General features: G+C 55.2%; 1 long non-coding RNA gene across 1 annotated transcript; it reads right to left on the reverse strand.

Annotated features, from left to right (window-relative positions):
* Positions 1 to 1,675: 1,675 nt before the first annotated feature.
* Positions 1,676 to 6,067, reverse strand: LOC108491325. The gene is made up of 3 exons (XR_001872691.1): positions 5,992 to 6,067; positions 3,447 to 3,579; positions 1,676 to 2,707 (listed from the first exon to the last, which is right to left on the reverse strand). It is a non-coding gene; the product is annotated as an uncharacterized LOC108491325 (long non-coding RNA).
* Between the last annotated feature and the right edge of the window lie 1,274 nt (positions 6,068 to 7,341).

Here is a 7,341-nt window from a genome sequence, read left to right on the forward strand (position 1 = left end):
CCCTTGATTCAGCCTTCCATTCATCCATCCATGTGTCAGCCTGTCTTTCACTCTGTCCTTGCTTGTGGGGCATCCGTCTAGACAGGAAAGCATGGTCTGGGGGATCACACAGGGCAAGGCACTCACCTAGTTTCCCTTTCTTGCTCTGTGTCCCTTGTTGCCTGTAGGGTTATCTTGTGGTAAGCAGAGGTCGGAATATCACCTCTGACCATCCCCAGGGAAAATGATAGACTGTGGGTGGGGAGAGGCCACAGGAGGGGTTCCCTTCTCACCCCCAGCACTAATCTCATCCTCCAAAGTAGGACAGATTGTGGCTCCAGGGGGTTTGAATCCTGGCCTAGGTTTTCTTCCAGGGTGTTAGTGTGTCTTCCACAGGGGACATTCAGCTGCTTGTGGAAAGCTGATTTTGAGCCTTACCCCTGAGCTGGGGGGTAACTTCAGAGCACTTCTTGACCCCAGCCTCAGGGGTCAACATGGATCCTAAGACCTGTCCTCTGCCCGGCCTGCAGTCCCTTGTCTGTCCTGGGCTCTGGGTGCTGACCCAGAGTTGCTGAGTAATTCGGGTCTGGCAGGAGGCTCCATGTTGCCCCTTGGTCTGGGCACCCCGAAGTGTCCCACATCTGCTGACAGTTGAGCTGCCACCATCCTGGATGGGACGCCCATCACCGAAGACAGACTGCTCTCTGCTGACACTGTGGCAGTGAAATATGCCTTTTTTTTACAAGCTGCCAGGAAGGTTTATCCTCCGCTGCTAAGGGAGTGTGTGTGTGTGTGTGTGTGTGTGGTGTGTTTGTTCTGCTGTCTGTGTGTGTGCATGTGGGTACACCAGGTCTTGCCATGGCAGCCTCCCAGGTATAATGGGGATTGTGGGCTCCTGTAGTATCAGGGGGGATGCCTCATACTTATGGGCATTCCATCTGTAGCTCTGCTCCATGGGCTGCCCTGGCATGCATAGCCTTCCCAGCCCCCAAGTGACCACATAACATGAGTGTACACAGTGAATGACGGGACAGTGGTCAGCTGATACTGGGAAATGCCCCCTGTTGGGAACTCATTGTGCTCATGTGAGAAGTCCAGTAAATGGACCAGGCATGCTGCATGGATACCCAGGGACATCACTTTCAGCAGAAGCCTGTGAAGTACCTCAGGGTTTGTGGCCCCACAATGTCTATTTTACTTCCTGGCTTTTAGTGGTCAGGTGACTATCCTGGACAGAGCCATAGATGCCTGGGCTGGACCTTGGCAGGGAGGGGTCATGGCCTTCTGCATGGGGCCCAGTCTGTCGTTTCCTGCCTATGGAGCCAGCCCCCAGGCCCAGGCCAGACCAACACAGAAAGCCAGTATGTGGGCATAGCCACAGGAGGCAGACTGGGTGTCCTCAAGTTGCCATCAAGTTTGTTCCCTTCCCTGACCAGTGCCCTCTCCTTCCCAGGCCCTTCTCTCCTCAGCTACCCTGCCCAGCTTCCCTGGAACTCAGTGTGGGGCATGCTGGATGGAGCTGGCCAGAGCCCAAGGGCACAGGGAAGATGGGGCCTCCATGTGTACAGGCCATGGGGAGTCTCAGGGCAGGTCCTTGGGGGCTTCTGGTTCTGCTCACTGGGAGGGTCCCTGGAGACTCACAGGCAGGATATGACCGGCCTGTGGCTGCTGTAACACATGGCCACACATTTCGTGCTTGATTTTTAGTTCACTTTCTTACAGGCTGGAAGTTGAAGGACTCTGATGCTGGCTGAGTCCTTCTGTGGGATGCAGGGAGTCCATGCCCCTCCTTCTCCAGCTTCTAGAGCTGTACGACCCTCTGCTCCTGGGCCCTTCCATACAAAGCCAGTACTCCCCATATTGCTAACTGTCCTCCCCCCAATAAGGACCCTGTGAGGGCATTGGCCCCAGATGACCCAGGACCGTCTCCACCTCAGCCCCCCCGAACCCTCCTGCCATAAAGGCATCTGAGTTACCTTTCTTATTACTGTGCCCACATCCCTGACAATAAGGAATTTAGGGAAAGGAAGGTTTGTTTTGCCTCATCATTTGAGGGTACAGTTCATCGCGGTGGTAGAAGGGCAGTTTGAGTTGCATCTGCGGTCAGGAAGCCGAGAGATAAAGGCTGCTGCACAGCTCCATTTCTCCTTTTTCTTCAGTACAGAACCCCAGTCCAAGGGATGGAGCTGCCCACATTCAGGATGGGTCTCCACCTCAGTTAAATCTTTCTGGAAACGTCCTCACACCCTCACAGACACACCCAGGGACGTGTTTCCATGTGACTCTAAATCCCATTAAGTTAACAAGGAAGATTAACGACTACTCAGTATAACATGGTCATGGATTCCGGAGTGTTCCTGAGAAGAGGAGGACGATCGTCTGTCCACTTCACAGGATGTTCCAGCAGTACACAGTGTTGAATAAAGGAAACTGAGTTCACTTACAGCATCTTGGGACATGCACCCAAGAAATCAGCAGCAGGGCTCTCAAAGTTCCTGGCGTCTGTGTCCAGGTCTGGACAGTCAGCTTAGTATGGAGGTCACTGGGGAGAGAGGGTGGGCTGGGCTTATCTTCTTTTCAATTGAGGAGAAATTCACAGCAGATGAAAAGAACCAAGCGAGGAGTGGTGGTGTGTACCTGCGATTCCAGGACCCCAGAAGTAAGATCAGACTTACGGCCGTCCTCACGTACACAGTGAGTTTGTAGCCAGCCGAGGCCATATGAGACCCTGTCTCAGAAAGAAAGCAAAAAAAAAAAAAAAAAAAAAAAAAAAAACCCAAAAAAAGTTCAGTGATAAAAAAAAAAAAAACCCAACAAAATAAAGAAGAGTTTCGTCCAACAGCATCTACAGTACCCACAATGCTTTGCAACAGTCACCTTTGTCCTCTTTCAGAATACCTTATCATCTGCAGGAGACCAGCTTCCCTGGGTGATCACCCTCCCACCTATCCCTGAGGAACTGCAGATCTACTCTGTCCCTGGATGTGTCCGTCTTGGGTATTTCCTGAACTCACAGTGTGTGACCCCACGTCCAGTCTCTTTGACTCCACATCATATTTTCAAGGTTTGTAGCACATTCCAGAGCTTCCTTCCTTTTTATGGCCAAATAATATTCTACCCTGTGGATATGCCATGTGTTGCTCCCTGGCCATCAGACGAAGGCGTCCAGTGTGCCCAGTTTGTATTGGGAACAATCTTGCTGGGACTTTTCAGACATGTGCCTCTGAGAGGAGTTGCTGTGGCTTATTAAGATATTGTTGGAAGAGATGCTCAACTATTTCCTGCAGTGGATTCACTGGCATGGGGTGGTCAGGGTGGCAATGAAAGAGATTCGTGCATGGTCAGGTGGAAGGCGGGGGTTGTTTGGGGGCAATGTCTCCTCCGTCCCATTCCCCAAGGAAGAAATAAGTCATGTGCTCATGGCCACCCTGTCCCACACAAGGATAGGATTGGTTCAAGGAACTCACCTGCTTCATCTGGATGTCAGTGGGTTTTGTGAGAGAAATGAGAAGAGCTGTCTCTGTGACAAGGGCATCCGACTCCTATTCCTGAGTGCAGGTAGCCAGGGCTGGCTTGTCCAGGGTCAGTGGCTGGTCCCTGCTGGGGTGTAAAAGACCAGGAAAACACTGGCTCTGGGAACTCACTGGGTTCTCGGCACCAAGGCTCTGGTGGGGTCAGCCTTTGTGGGTGATTGGAGTTTTACCAGATTTGAGGTGGTTGCTGCAGGAGCCCCACACAGCTGTGGGGAGTGGTTCCCTTCATAGCCACTGTTGACAGGGACCTGGAAGGGAGGTCTTTATTACCTCTGACTGAGCTGACCCACCAGGGACACTTGCCCTGCCCCTCCTCAAATAAGATCCAAGCCTCATTCAAAGCTGAACCCACATCAAAAAGGTTCCAGCCAGAGCACTCAGCCCTACTGTGCGTCACCCTTGGCCCTATTGTCTAGTGATCAGTGATTCTATTGGTCAGATGATTGTCATGGTCATTTATTTATTCATAGTCCTCTGAGCACGAGAAATAGTGTAAGACCCAAAGATAAGTAAGAAGGTGACGGTGTTGGGGGCCTCCCCATCACCCACATCATCGTACATACAATGTATTATACAATGTACATAATTATACAATATGTAATATTGAATAATTATATAATATGTATACTTTATTTATAGATAGAGTCTTGCTATGTAACCTGGCTGGCCTTGAACTCTTGGGCAATCCTCCTGCTTCAGCCCGAGTGCTGAGATGCCTAACCACAGGTGCAATCTTGAGGGGACCTGAGGCAACACGGTGAACTCAGCTGAGCCTCTTCTTGTCCCCCATGAGGAGGTACCTGGTCACCTCACATGTGAACAGCAAGGCTCTGAGGGGCTAGAAGCTGTCCTGATTCCTGCCTAGGCCAGGGCTAATGGCTTCCTTCCTCTCTGGAAGCCTATCATCTGGTTGTGTCTTAGGGACCTTGAGGACTGGACACTCACTAGCCCTTCTTTGGGAAAGAGGCAGCCCTATGGCCTGTGTGAGACCCAGGCTGTGAGACCCTGCAGCTCTGCACCCACCCCAGCTTGGGGGGAATTGGGGACCCTCCCCAATTAGGACACTTGTCAAGCCACCCTATGTAGGGACTGTGGCATGGCTTCATCTCCTCTCTCCTGTGTCTTTAGACTGGTCTGGGGCAGGGTCTTCTCTTGCTGGGAGTAGAGAGAGACTAAGAGCCCAGCAGTAAAGCTGGGGGGCATTTTCACCTCACCATCTGGGGAGGGGTGCCAAGGGGTATAGGCGGGCTGCTGACAGGTATCCCCTGGGATTAGGTGCAGATGTGCATGCTCCCCACACTGGCCAGGATGTGGGGGACATCTCTCCTGGTACAGTGGGAGGAAGGCTTGTGAGTGGATTCTGGAACAGCGGGAGTCCTCTGGATGCCCATGCTCTGGACAGGGTTTCAGCAGCAGGGGCACTCATTCGCCCCTGTGGGGCCTGCTCCGGGTTTTCCACCAGTGGGTCCCAAAGTCCTCACAGTCTGTTACCATTGCACTTCATCGTCCCATGTTGGTGGAAAGACCTGACTGAGTGCCACACAGCTTGAAGGAAGACTTGGCCAATCCCAGGCTGCTATCTGTCCCCAGGTACACACTTATATAACCAGGGTGGGAGCTAGGCTAGGGGCACTCCCATCATACCCAGTATTGTGGATTTGGGGTCTTCCAGTCCCATCCCCTTGGTAGAGGTGGCAAGTGAGTTGGCCTTGCCTGCAGTCCAAGTTGACCTGTAGTTATTACCTGGGATTGGCTTGGGAACCTCAGGAAGGCCAGTGGCTCTGTTGCCAGCTGCCAACCCCACTTCTGAGCAAAAAGGCAAAGCTCTGGACAGGTTGCAGGCCTGGACCAGCTGGGCCTTTAGAGAACTAAGGGCAGGAGGCAGCCAGCTCCCTCAGTGAGCCCTGTTCTCTGCTCCCTGGAGCTTCAGGTCTCTCCAGGGCATTGTGAGGAGTAAGCTGGTGTGGCCTCAGAGAGAGGCCACTGCCCACTGCCGAGGAGACACCTCTGCACTGGGCCTGGCTAAAAATAGAAGGGGGCTCAGGACAGGGACAGCCGGTGGGAGGCTGGTCAGGGAGGGGCTGGGAGGGGACAGGGCAGCCCAGGACTGCTCAATGGTGCTGGGGCTCCCACCCTGTTCCCGGCTGCCCAGCCAGCCTCGGCCCAGCTGACAGGCTATTTTTTCCCCTGCTTGACTAAATATGGTCAGGGCGCACAGCCCGAGGGGGGCCACTTGGCCGGGCGGCGTGTTTGGGATGCTTGGCTCAGTATATAAGAACTGCCAAGGTGAGATCGCTCCTGATCCGAGGGCCCCCATGCCCCACAGGCCCTGGGTCAGGCTTTCCCCTCCTTTGCCCTCCCCTCCTTCTGACTGCGTGAGTCTTGGCCTGTGGGGCCGTGTGCATGTGTGAGCGTGCACACCCGCGGGGGCCTTCCCCTTTCCCCTTTTGTTCCGCCCTGACCTCTACCTGGTACTTACTGGGCTGGAGGTGCGGAAGCCTTCTGCAGCTTTGGCCCAGCAAGGTGTGCATCGGGGCTCTGCCTCCTTAACTCTGCATCGGTCTCTCTCTCTCTCTCTCTCTCTCTCTCTCTCTCTCTCTCTCTCCTCCCTCCCTCCCCCCCTCCCTCCTCGCCTCCTCACCTCCTCCCCTCTCCCCTCTCCCCTCTCTCCTCCCCTCTCCTCTCCCTCTTCTTCCTTCTCTCTCAAGATCTCCTTGCTGCTAAGTCTGCTGTGCTGCAGGAGGGCTGGGGGAAGGGCAGGGGTGCGGAGTCGGGGTGCCTGGTGTCTTCTTTCTCTCTCTGCGCCCCCCCTCCCGCAAGTGCGGACGCTTGGGAGCTCCGGTCCGCCCCCACCCCTGCATTCGCGATTGGCTCCAGGAGGAGGTGGTTACCGCTGCTGCTGCTGCAGCGTCCCCGGGAGCCACGACCCTGCGCCCGCTGCCACTGCTGCCTCGGCCAGCAGCCCGGCCCGAGGGGTGCCCAGGGCTCCTGGGTGAGTCCCTCGGCTGGTCGCCGCAGCCGTTCACCAGCTAGAATGGCCCCTGCAAACTTATCGGCAGCGGTGGGGGTGTGCCTGCCGGCGAGGTGGGTGCTGTGGGTGCTGGTGCCGCGAGGCTCTGGCGGGGGTGCCTGGAGTTTTCTCTCGGCTCGCAGCATCGTCCACATTTGGAAAACTGCAGAGCCAGCAGCCGGCAGGGCTGGGAGGGCGCGTCCAACTGGGATGCAGGAACTTTGACATGCGGCTCTTTGCAAGAAAGCGGCGCCCTGGATGCTTGGTGGACAGGGCGGATGGGGTCGCCATTCTGGGTGGGTGTGGTGGGGGTGCTGTGAGACCCGGGGGTCTATGACAAGATTAACTAGTAGAGTGCAACAGCAGGGATTGTGGCTAAACTTACCTCGGAACTTGCAGCAATGACCATGGGTTGGGGGGGGGGTGTCTCCGAGCAGCGCTGACAAGGGTTTAGTGCCTCTCCCAGCCCTGCCAGGATCAGGAGCGAGCTGTGTCAGGCATCAGGGGCTGGGGCTGGGGCCGGGGCTGGGGCTGGGCCCGTGTTTGCTGCTGAGGAGCTCTGCATAAAGGCTGCTCGGGTGCCAGCTCTGCCTGCCACAGGGGTCTGCTTGGAGATGGCTGATGCCACTTTTCTTCAAGGTGGGAAACTTTCCGAAAAGTGACTCTGGTAACATTTGTGAATGAGCACCAGCTCACGTAGATGCTGGCTGGGACGGGGTTGACTCTTTTGCCCTTCAGGCTCCCCCAAACTTTCTGTTTGACTCCCAGACTTCATCATAGGAAGAACCGGGAGGTGGGGTAGAGGGCTGAGACATCTTC

This window comes from Nannospalax galili, unplaced genomic scaffold (genome assembly GCF_000622305.1).
Source record: "Nannospalax galili isolate Female #2095 unplaced genomic scaffold, S.galili_v1.0 scaffold160, whole genome shotgun sequence".
In the NCBI taxonomy this organism is placed as follows: Eukaryota; Metazoa; Chordata; class Mammalia; order Rodentia; family Spalacidae; genus Nannospalax; species Nannospalax galili.